The sequence below is a fragment of the Ceratotherium simum genome, chromosome 1, assembly GCF_057802395.1.
Source record: "Ceratotherium simum simum isolate JZ-2026a chromosome 1, ASM5780239v1, whole genome shotgun sequence".
NCBI lineage: Eukaryota > Metazoa > Chordata > Mammalia > Perissodactyla > Rhinocerotidae > Ceratotherium > Ceratotherium simum.
The window spans coordinates 52,960,202-52,973,032 of record NC_141900.1 but is presented as its reverse complement, the minus strand read 5'-3'; the positions used below and the strand labels follow the sequence as shown (position 1 = coordinate 52,973,032).

General features: G+C 36.3%; 1 long non-coding RNA gene across 2 annotated transcripts in view; it reads right to left on the bottom strand.

The window, feature by feature from the left end:
* LOC147918199 (uncharacterized) overlaps nucleotides 1-12,831 on the bottom strand; it is a 129,083-nt gene that overhangs the window by 17,076 nt on the left and 99,176 nt on the right. Inside the window, exons 2-6 of one of the 2 annotated variants that reach the window (XR_015551542.1) lie at nucleotides 8,214-8,319; nucleotides 7,427-7,471; nucleotides 6,775-6,840; nucleotides 6,518-6,563; nucleotides 6,081-6,214 (exon numbers count right to left, since the gene is read on the bottom strand). This is a non-coding gene — a long non-coding RNA (uncharacterized LOC147918199). The remainder of the gene's footprint in view (nucleotides 1-6,080; nucleotides 6,215-6,517; nucleotides 6,564-6,774; nucleotides 6,841-7,426; nucleotides 7,472-8,213; nucleotides 8,320-12,831) is intronic. The other variant, XR_015551530.1, reaches the window with a different exon arrangement.

The window sequence follows — 12,831 nt, the reverse complement described above, 5'->3', positions numbered from 1 at the left end:
TAGGGCCCAGCTCCCTAGACAGCTTCATTGGAAACTCATCTAATATGTAGCTGGGGCTGCAGATCTGCAAAGGGATCAGCATCTTTTAATACCTTACAAACAGTGCAATGTGGAATAATCTAAACCAATAGACAGTTTTGAACAGTATGGATTTCAGGTCTATTTACGTAGAAGACATTCATTCGAGGAGATCATAACATTATCCATAAACAGACACACTTATTCAAACAAACAAAATCAAACAATGTTGTTGATCATTCTCATCGAAAAGACCAGAGGGGTTATTGCAATTCTTTTAAACTCCTTCCCAATTCCAACTGAACTCTAAAACAGTCAGGTCTCCTTACATATCCTGGAGGTTAATATGAAATTGTATAAGCAAGTAAGTATTCAACTACATATTTCCTAATTTTAGGGTTTTTAGTATTCCTCCTTTGCCAGGAACTGAATGTTTGTGTGTTGCCCCCCCCCCGGCCCCCCACAAATTCACATGTTGAAGCCCTAACCCTGTGTGATGGTATTTGGAAATGGGGCTTTTGGGAAGTAACAGGTTAGATGAAGTCATGAGGGTGGGGCCCTCGTGATGTGATAAGAGGAAAAGATCTATCTCTCCCTCTCTGTCATGTGAGGCTACAGTGAGAAGGTGGCTGTCTACAAGCTACAAGGGAAGAGAGTCTTCACCAGAAACCCACGAAGTTGGCCCCCTGATCTTGGACTTATAGCCTGTAGCTTATCTTTTCATGTTTTGAACAGGATCTTTTGCAGAAGAAATATTTTAAATTTTGATGAAGTCCAATTTATCAGAGTTTCCTTTTATGGATTCTGTTTTTTGTGTCAAGTCTAGGAATTCATTGTCAAACCCCAGATCTACTATAATTGTGGATTTGTGTCATTCTCTTTTCAGTTCTGTGAGTTTTTTCCTACCGTATTTTGAAATTCTATTGTCTAGTGCATACATATTTAAGATTTCTATGTCTGTGGATGGGTCCTTTTATAATTATATAACGTCCCTCTCTGTCTCTGGTAATTTTCTTTCTTCTGAAGTTTATCTGATATTAATATAGCCACTCCTGCTTTCCTTTGATTAATATTTCCATGATATATATTTTTCCAACCTTTTACTTTCTACCTGCCTATATCATTATATTTGAAGTGATTTTATTGTCAACAGCATATAGTTGGGTCATGTTTTTCAATCCAATCTGCCGATCTTCATTTTTAAATTGGTATATTTATATCATTTACATTTAGTGTTATTATTGATATATTAGGGCTTTAGTTTGTCATCTTATTTTTGTTTCTTTCTTCTGTTTTTCATTTCTCTGTTTTCTTTTTCATGCCCTTCGTGAGTTACTTAAACATTTTTTGGGATTCTTTTTTGCTTTATCTCTAGTATTTTGAGTATACCTCCTTATATCAGTTTCTTAGTGGTTGCTTTAAGTATTACATTATATATACATAACATCACAGTTTATTGATGGCCTCATTTTACCAATTCAAGTGAAGTATAGAAACCTTAGCTCCCTTTGTGTCTTATTACCCTCACCCATTTATAACATAATTGTCTTAACTATTTCCTCTGCATATGTTTAGAACATCTGACAGTTATAATTTTTGCTTCAACCATCAAACACAATTTTGAAAACTCAAGAGGAGAATAAAAGCTTATTGTATTTACTGATATTTTTGCTTATTATGCTTTTTTCTTCCTTCCTGATATTCTAAGGTTCCTCCTTATATTGTTTCCTTTCTGTTTAGAGAAATTCCTTTAGCCATTCTTTTAGAGTAGGTCTCCTGGGACAAATTCTCTTGATTTTCCTTCCTCTTGATTTCCCCTTCATTGCTGAAAGACATATTCTTTTTTGTAGGATTGAGTTGACAATTCTTTTCCTACAGCACCTAAAAGATATTGTGCCACTTCCTTGTAGTCTCCGTGGATTCTAATAAGAAATCTGTCATTCCAATCGTTTTTCTCCTATACATGAGGTGTTGTATTTAAGGCCTGCTTTCAGGCCTTCTTTGTCTTTAATTTTCAGTAGTTTAATTTTGATGTGCTTTGGCATTGATTTCTTTGGGGATCTTTCAGTGTCCTAAATCTGTAGGTTTATATCTCTTGCCAAATTTGAGAAGTTTTTTAGCCATTATTTCCTTGAGCATTTTTTCAGCTCGGCCCTCTTTCTCTCCTCCTTCAAGGACCCCAATGACATGAATACTAGATCTTTTGTTATAATCTCCCAGGTCCCTGAGGCTCTGTTCATTTATGTTTCATTTTTTAATCTCTGGTTACTCTGATTGAGTAATTTCAATTGCAGCTATTCTTTTCCTTTGTCCCTTCCATTCTGCTTTTGAGCCCATCCATTAGCCTTTTAATTTTGGTTATTGCTTTTTTACAGTTCTAAAATTTCCATTTGGTTCTTTTTTTGTTTTGAGGAACACCAGCCCTGAGCTAACATCTGATGCCAATCCTCCTCTTTTTGCCAAGGAAGATTGGGCCTGGGCTAACACCCATGCCCATCCTCCTTTACTTTACACGGGACAAGGTCACAGCATGGCTTGATGAGGGGTGCATCGGTGCGCAACCGGGATCCCAACCAGTGAACCCTCGGGCTGCCGCAGCAGAGCACGCACATTCAACCGCTGCGCCACCAGCCTGGCCCCTCCATTTGGTTCTTCCTTATATCATCTATTTCTTTGCTAAGACTTTCTAATTTTTCATTTGTTACAAGTACACTTTTAGTTGTTCATCGAAGTATTTTTATGATGGTTCTTTTAAGATATTTGTCAGATAATTCCTTTTTTTTCTTCTTCTTCTTCTTCTTCTTCTTTTTTTTTTTTTGTGAGGAAGATCAGCCCTGAGCTAACATCCATGCCAATCTGCCTCTTTTTGCTGAGGAAGACCGGCTCTGAGCTAACATCTATTTCCAATCCTCCTCCTTTTTTTTCCCCCAAAGCCCCAGTAGATAGTTGTATGTCATAGTTGCACATCCTTCTAGTTGCTGTATGTGGGCCGCGGCCTCAGCATGGCCGGAGAAGCGGTACGTGGGTGCGTGCCCGGGATCCAAACCCAGGCCGCCAATAGCGGAGCGTGCACACTTAACCACTGAGCCGCAGGACGGGCCCCAGATAATTCTAACATCCAGGTCATCTTGGTGTTGGTATCTTCTTTTTGTGTGTGTATATGTGAGGAAGATTAGCCCTGAGCTAACATCTGTGCCCATCTTCCTCTACTATATGTGGGACGCCTGCCACAGCATGGCTTGATAAGTGGCGCGTAGGTCTGCACCCCAGATCTGAAACTGCGAACCCCAGGCTGCCAAATTGGAGTGCAAGAACTTAACTACTATGACACCGGGCCAGCCCCGGTGTTGGTATCTTTTGATTATCTCTTTTCATTCAGTCTGAGATCTTCCTCGTTCTTGGTATGATGAATGATTTGCTATTGCAACTAGGACATTTTTGTATTATGTTCTGAGATTCTGGATCTCATTTAAACCTTCTGTTTTAGCTACCTTTCTCTGACACTGTTCTGGCAAGGGAAGAGGGAGCACTACATCATTATTGTTAGGTGATGGTAGAAGTTCACATTCCCCACTCATCCTCCATTGACACAGGAAGAGAAACTCCTCATAACTGATAGGTGGTCTTAGCTATTTTGAAAGTCCTGATTTTCCATTAGGGCTCCTCTGTGATACGCCCCAGAGCAGAGGGGAAGGGATGCCTTATCACTTCCGGGTGGGAATAGAAGTCCAGGCTCCCTACTTGGTCTGAACTGACACTGAGGCTTAGAATGAGAGCTTATTACTAGCAGCAAGGATGAAAGTCCCAGCTCTCTACTGGGCTGTCCCTGATATCACAACAGTGGGGGTGTTGGGGTGCCTCATTACAACCTAAGAAAGTGAATTCTAGAGTCCCCACCCACCTTTTACGGATGAGGGTTGGAGTGACACGACAGAGTTTTAGGTGGTGTTTGCCTTGAGTAGAGTGATTATTATCTAAATGTTTTCTGTCTTGGATCATAGAATTTTAATGTTTAAAGGAACCTTAAAAATCAAATAGTCCGATCCTTTAGTTTTACATATGAGGCCCAGAGAAATTAAATATTTTGCCTGATCATACTTTCTAGTTAGTATCAGATATTGGATTAAAACATAAGTCTTTGGATTCCCACTTCAAGGCTCTTTCTCCTTTGCTAATCAAAAGAGATTGTATAGCCACATTTAATTCAGAATATAAAAGAGTACCATCCTAAATATTTAAAAATTATTTTGTTTTTTTAGACAACTATATATTTGTAAATTTAATGGTCCAAACATAAATGTTTCACTTTATCAATGTAAATATGATATTATAGCAAAATCCCAAAGCTTCTGGAGCTACAAGTTCAATAAAAATTGTGCATTCACATGACCTTATGGTTAGATATTTCCTCTCTTTTCTTTCTACAGATTTCCCCAACATTGCCTTGACATTTGCTCCTGAAATACCTCCGTTTGAAGTTCAATAGGATAGAAGCCATTATAAGAAATGTTATCTATTCAAAGCTGTGCCTTAAAATTAGCTCATTTTTCATAGTTCCCAATGCCATATGTCATAACAGAAGATGAGGTATATTTAGAATTTATTGTGTGCTGCTTGGAAGTGGTCTTTCACTTAGGAAGAGACATTTATTTAGCCTTGGATAAGAGGACTGAGGTGTTACCCTTAACACTAGGATTACAGAATAGGTAATTACCCAAAATGGAGAAAAAGAGTAAGTCTACCAAATTCCAAAACATTTTTTATAGGAGGATCTCTTCAGTTTAAAGTGTCTCTTCAGTCTATGCCTTCTTTTCAGTGTTGGAGATTAGAGAGAATGTGAATATATCTTATTGATAGTAATTAAGGAGAATTCCGTCTGTGCTTTCAAGAGTGACTCACTGACAACTGATCAGATACTTGAGATAAAAAACTAATATTTGGCTACTGAAAAGAAGTTAATAACACAAAATTTTAAAATTTAACCATCTACTTTCATCTCTTATAAATAATATATTGTATATGTTAAAGACCCAGACTGTGTGCATGATAGAAAGAGAGGGGTGAATTGAAGCGATAAGCTACTAGACTGTGTGCAAAAGAACAGTATGCTGGATGTGCAATAGTAGGGAAATATAAAGTGTCATAGGAATAGAATATGAATAATTTTTTAGAAGCTTATCAATTATAACAACTAAAGGGATACATTCATTTGTATGAATCAGATTATTATATAATATTTCTGTGTACGTGTAATAATTTTAGCCTTCTATTATTTAAGGCTCTGCCACATTTTGCTGATTTACAATTTTCATTTCAACATGAAAATCTTCATTTTAACATTTTAACAAAATACTTACTGAGTACATAATAACATAATAATTTAAAGTGTCATTAATATAATAATTTATTGAGTATCTACTATGAACTAGTCGCTGGGCCAAGTACTAAAAATTGTTAAAACCTAATCATGTCTTTTAGATGTTCATAGTTTTGTGACATGACATAGATTTGCAAAATTGCAAAATTATAATCAAGATTGTGTGATATGTGTTATAAGAGCCATATGTATCATTCTAGTACAGAAGATGAGGGATAACAGAACACTGACTTCATTTGAACTGCAAATTCAAGCACAAAGCAAAATGTAAAAATACTCTACAGTTAGAAAAGCCCAGGAATCTTGTTTCCAAATTTAAAGTCTACCATGGAAGAGGAGATGATTTTCTTAAATTTGCACATAAGAAAGAAATACAGGCACACGGAGCTGAAAAAAAAGTTACTCAATGTTAATCTACTTTGATAAAGATTTATAGTCCCCTATGAAACCAGATGGTAAAGATTATATATTTTGATATAAAATGGGTAAATATGCCATGATGGAAAGAAAGGATTATGGAGAGAACTTTGATCTATGGAGGTGCTAGAAACAATTAAAGATATGAAAGAAGTAAGTATCACCAGTCCCAGATGGAGTTCCTGTGAATTCGACTAAGTGTTCCAAGGCTGTTTGACAACTCCTCTAGCAGATGTTTTTAATCTTGGATTGAGAGCCCAAGTATTACCTGGATGCATTAAAAAGGCTACTTTGGAAGTGATAGCAGGAAAGGAAGCAGGATCTTGACTCTGTGTCTTCATTTTGATTGGTTTTCCTGACGTCAGTATCTATCAGCCAACATCCACTCTTTAGTAATTATCTCTACAGGATGCATAAGAAAGCACGTGGGTCATTTGAGATCATTTGAAGGATATGATAAGAAGGAAATCAAACATGGTTATATATTCTCTAAAAGTATCCAGTGAAGTTTTACACCAGAACAAGCAAATTTAAAAAAATGTAGATTAGCTTCTTTCAATAGACTCGGACGTAGTACGTCATTCATCTAAACGGCAGAACAGAGGACATCTCATCTTGACATGGCCGAAATATTATGGACATCTTAGAATTTAATTTGGGGAACTACTGGAAAATTACTATCAGAAAAAAAAATCTTGGCATTACCCAAAATGGTGTGTTGTCTATTATCAGCCTTGAGTTTAGATGCAACCTAAAAGGTAAGAAAAAAGATGAATTTAGGTTCAGTGACGTTTGTTTATTAGACAACAAACAGCAAATAAACAGTCATTTGTTTCCTTACTATTGGATAATTTGAAAAGAAGTATATTTCCAAAGACAGGAAAAATGATCAGTAGACTTTTCATTCACATTACTGAAGTTAGTTTGTTAGTATCTTCTAAATATCTCTTGGCAAAACTCACATATATTCTCAGCTTAAGGCAAGGGTGCAAAAATCCAAAAAAAGAATTCTCCCCCATGGGTACAACCTATGGAATGACAAGGCAAATGTAAAATTTAAATGGAAAATTTCATAATTGTTAAAATTGCTTTCCTTTACTTTTAATATAATAATGGAGTCAGTAAATGAATGAGAATAATAAGAATTATTTACTGAGACTCTCTTCCTCCCTCCCTCTTTGCCCTTTGCATTTCTCCTGCTCCTTCACTCTCTCGTTCTCACTCTCTTTTTTATTCCAGACACTTCCTTTTAGAGTTCTAGAGAAATAAATATTTCAGAGAGGAATTCCATGCTTTCTTTGGAGGAAAAATTCCCCTAGAGTTCAATAACACTCTATAGAAACAGTTAGTGGTGGGAGGCCTTCCCTACTAAATTTAAAACAATATTATCAGGAATGCCAATTAAAATCCTTGTGGGATTGGGTGTGGTGGTAGAAGCAACTTCAGGTCACTACAGAACACAGAGAAAATGTTCAAAGCAAATCTCTAAATGAAGTGGGGTCTCTTTACCTCCCATTTTAATAGAAAGGATGGTTCATTCTTGTATCCACTCTATTGTTGATATAACCTTAAAGTTTTGGCAACATGTCTCATAAAAACTGACCACATCCTCACCTTTTATTCCATGAAAGATGGGGAAATGCTGATCTGGATAAGTTTCTGAGAAGACAGAGAGAAGGTTCATGAACCTTAGCATTATTATAGTTTTCAAAGCAGGATTGTTCCAAGAACAAGTTTGGATAGAAGGAGAACACAATAATTTTCCATTTTAGAACTCTATTTTCTAAGTTTTGTATGACTGACCACCCAGAATAATTAAGTATTGTTATAGTATAAATGGGTGGCATTCAAATATTTATGAATCAGTATAATTTAATAACGTCTAGCAAAATATTTGATAATAAAGAAAAAGAGAAAAACTATTGTATTTCCATAATTATAAGACATATTTATATTCACATTTTAACATTTCCACAGTTAGTATGTAATTTTTTTTACAATTGATGTGTACCTTTGCAGCGATACTTTTAAAAAAGGTGTTAGTAAATCAATGATGCCTTTTAATGTTATCCTAGATTTGAAAAAGTACATTATTTGCTATAAAATGACATTGTTTAATTTTCTATGGATTTTATTACTCTGTGTCATAGCTATAACAAAAAAAAGACTCTGAAAATCAAATGGTGGCTATTACATAATTAGATTTGGAAGACTCATATAACACACACAAACACAAAATTATGAAGAAATGTGTCATCTGCTTCAAACATCAAAGAGAGCTACTATCCCACACTTCAGATTATGAAAGAGCGCCATGAGCCAGTGTGTTAGTACATTTGGGCTGCTGTAACAGAATATCATAGACTGGGTGACTTATAAACAAGAGAAATTTATTTCTCACACTTCCGAAGGCTGAAAAGTCCAAGATCAAGGCGCTGGCAGATTCGGTGTCTGGTGAGGGCCGGCTTCCTGGTTCACAGATGGCTGCCTTCTCACTGTAACCTCACCTGATGAAAGGGGGCAAGAGAGCTCTCTGAAGCTTCTGTTATAAGGGCTCTAATCTCATTCATGAGAGCTCTGCCAAATCACTTCCCAAAGGTTCCAACTCTAAATACCATCACGTTAGGTATCAGGATTTAACACATGAATTTTGGAGGGACACGTACATTCACTCTATAGCAGCCAGTAAGAAGTCAAATTAGGGTGTTGAATCACACATAGGCTAAGTCTAAGAAAGTGGATATCTTCGAATGTTGCTGTGCTGTTCCATGCCAAATGTTTCCCTTCTACATTGATATAAAGGTAGTTGTAGAAAATATTTGATAGGATGAGATAGTCACTTATAGCCCACTAGACAGCTTTTCTATTGAAGCAAAATTGGAATCAGAAGGTAAAAGTGGAAAGGGGGAGGAAATGGGATTCATATCTAACTTTTTATGGGTTGAAGGTCATCATTGTTCATGGGAATTTTCAGTGTTTATAATTTTTTCTCTGAGGGGCTCATGTACACGAAGTGATCGGTAGTGAGTCAGTGGTAAATAGCTGCTTGAAGTTGAATTATCTTCCTGTCCGGAATTTTCCCTCTACCTCATGTAATCCTATGACTGCCATAGTGGAGTAACCAAGTGTATACTTAATAGATTCATTATTTTTCATTTGACCCAAGGTTTTCCAGGTACCGTACCTAATTGGGACAGAGTCTAACAAATATATACTTGTATATATACTTGTATATTTGTTGATTTAAAGTCTTATGTTGGATTTTGATACACATGAGAGAAAATGGACAAAGAAAGCATATTCATTTCTAAAGGTTGTGAGATGAGATACCAGACTCTTGAACAGAAGTTCTGTGGAGTAAGGAGGGTCAGAGAAAGAAAGAAGACATTTAAACTTCCAAGCAGCCTTGGGAAATTATTCTTGAAGTCACTCTTCACCCTAAAAAATCTAGTCAATACTTGTTTCTTCTCAAAAGGAATTGCAGTTCCTAAAATCACTAAATTCCTTCTTTTACTTCCTAAATCTTTTTTTTTTTTTTTGAGATCTATTACACTATGCTTACAAATTTGGTAAGCCTCAAAAATTTGGAGTGAAATTTCCTTAATATAAAGGTGAATTTGGATAAGACTTTAAGATACTGGTAAGTGTTTCAAGGAAGTGTGGAATAAACTACTCTTAAAGATTTTTAGAGTAGAAAAGAAAAAGCTATTATTCAAACTATTACAATTGGAAAAGGAGAAACATCATGCACATAATTGCTTTAAAATAGTTGAATTGCGTCCCCAACCATCCTAAATGCACGTGGAAACCAAGAAGTATTGTCCCAAAGTGAATAGCTCCACCAAGGATGCCAGGACTCTCCCTCTTAGATGTGGGTTTTGAAATCAACTGTGCACAGAACATCCTCCAGATGAAAGATCTCACTTGGAGGTGGGGAGGAAAGTGATGAGAAAGAATAGTTTGAGAGGACAGAAAAGATGCTTTCAGTTGGTTATTCCTTTTAAAAATTTTAGGGAGCTGGCCCAGTGGCATAGTGGTTAAGATACCACACTCCGCTTTGGTGGCCGGGGTTTTGCAGGTTTGAATCCTGGGCGGGGACTGATGCACCACTCATCAAGCCATGCTGTGGCAGCATCCCACATACAAAATAGAGGAAGATGGGCACAGATGTTAGCTCAGAGCCAGTCTTCCTCAGCAAAAAGGGGAAGATTGGCAACAGATGTTAGCCCAGGGACAATCTTCCTCACCAAAAAAAAAAAAATCTATATCTATTTCTCTAATGAAATTATGTACATAAAAGTACAATACACCCATGCACACATAAATAGAAACCTCAGATATGACCCATTATGAGTCTCTTTTCCACGGACTTGTAATCTTTATACATCTTAGATGACCTTTTAATATCTACCCCCTCTCCCTATACTGCAAGCCCAGATTCAGGAATAGTTCAAGTCTATGGAGATGCAATTCCTCTGTCAGCCAAGTTCTGAGGCACTTGACAATGGAATACTCCTGACTAAATGTCAGCACTCTCATTCCCCTCAGTTTGACTACAGATATTTAGTGAGGTAGTAACCAGCTCCCAAACATGTACCAAAGCTAGTTGTTTGACTTTTACAAAGATAAAATCTTGAAAATATAAACAGTTCTTTAGAACCTGGCCCAGTCTTGAATGAGAAAAGTGTACCTGGCTCTTAATACTTTTTCTAGCACCTGACAGAAAAGACACATCAGTCCAGCCATGTCTAAATTATCTTGTCAGGATTTCACACAGACAGTGGAAACTTTTCAACATTGTACCTCATAAAATCGTAGCCAGGCTGATAAATCTGTTTATTTTTCTCCAAGTGTGCCCTGGTTTTCATAACACAGACATTTTGTAAGTGTGCTAATGAATGGCAACACCCCCATCTGAATCTCAAGCTTCATACTCTCTCTGCCAAGAAATTTGTTTTGTGAATTTTCAACTTTTGTTTTTCCACCACTGCAATCTAACCACGAGACCTGGCTTGAAGGCAGTTTTGGCAATTTTTTCAAATGCGCTTACTTTGATAGTTGAAAATGACCTCAAAGAATGATTAATACCTTATGGGAGTCGATGACATAAATCTGCCCCAGTGTGCCCAATGCAAGTTCTCTCAGAAGGAATGTTACAGCTATATTGCTGTGGAAACCTGGTGACACTGAGCAGACCACACCAGATATAAAATCTTCAAAAAGCATAACTACTTAACCTGGTCTTGAATTTATGTTTACTCGACTTGTTACTAACAAAATGCAGTGAATTATTTTCCTTAGATATTGCATAATGTGTCGCAACGCTACCAAGAAGAAAACCCTTCTCCTAAGAGTTTCAAATGTGCTAACAAAAAAAGAATGAGTGACTTTTTGATGATTTTTATTTCTTGGGTCCCTTAAGCATGTTTTTCTCTTCCATGCACGAGGGAAGGGTGGTGTGGTGAGGCAAGGGGTGGTGGGGTAAAGCAGGTATCAAAAATCTGTCATTAAGTGTGTGTCTACATACGATACTGTTTTGGTCAAAACGTTTGTGGGGTCAATCTTTAACGTGGTTGAAAGAATGATTTTATGGGAGCCTCATATACATAAATCAATTAATAAAAAGTCGATTCAATGCTCCTCCCTAACAGACTAAATAAATTATGAATTAGGAAACATTTATCGTTATGGTGACACAGGTTGCTTATCATAGTGGTTAAGAATGTGACCTCCAGAACCAAGTTATGGGGATCAAAACCCTGAGTGAATATGGCAAGTTAACATTCCTCTGCCTCAGTTGCCTCAACTGTAAAATGAAGATAATAATAGTACTTACATCATAGGGTTATAATGAGGAAGAAGTGACTTAATTTTTGTAACAGAGGCTTGGAAGAGTAGCTAGCAAAAGCTCAATAATACTTAATTGTTATTTTAGATTCATGTAAGTGGTTTTATCAACATCAAATATTACCTGAATGTAAATATACTCATGTGGTGAGTGTTGAATTTATGTAGCTCATTTCATACTTGACTGTTGATTGTGCCATGGTGTCTGCATACTCATGGTTAAACTTTCAGCCAATGAAGCTGTAAGAACCTTAATTGGGTGGGGATTAGAAGCTTTGAGATGGGAGAGATTTTAGTTGTAATCCAATCTGATTTTTCAGTGTAGGAAACCAAGGTCCACAGAAATTAAGTGCCTTTCCCAAGGAAACATAAACTATTGGCAGAGCTGAGCCTTGAATTCAGATCTTCTGACTGTGTACATGTAGAAAACTCAAATAGACAATTTACAATTTTTTGATACTGTGTTTCAGTAGATGTATTATAAAAAACTTGTACATTAGCATGGGAATAATTATATAATTAAATCTTTTGATTCCTATCAAAGACTCATCATTAAATATGACTGACATTATTTAGTAATTGCAATGACATGATTAATAGTTGCATAATTATTTAAAATAGAAAAACAGTTTGGCATATCCATATTGTAAATACTGCTAGTATAAAGCATAATATATAGTATAAAGTATAGACAGCATATAAAAATACAACTCCATATGCTGAAGAAGAGAAACAAATACTTTCATTTTTCATCATGCTGATAAGTTTTATCATGTAATGCTCATAACAATCTCATAAGTAGTTGTTATCGAACTTATTTTATGAATAAGTAAACTGAAGATCAAGGTTATTCAGGAGGTTTTGTCCAGGATCACACAATTAGTGAGTGGCCCAAATGAATTCAAAGCCAGATCTCCAGCACCAAACCCCACACTATTTCCAGTATAAAGGGTGAGTTTATTCTATATGTATTTATTCATTCTTTACTTTGCCTTTTGAAAATATAAAGATTTCTTGGAGATGATTTCTTTGCATGGTCCAAATCTTTTTTTAAATGATTTCCTTTTCTTGTTCAAATTTCTTTACACAAGCAAAGGTTTCAAAATCCTTGCTACTCGAAGCGTAGTGTGAGGCCTACAGCATTGGCATCACCTAGGAGCTTAAAAATGAAG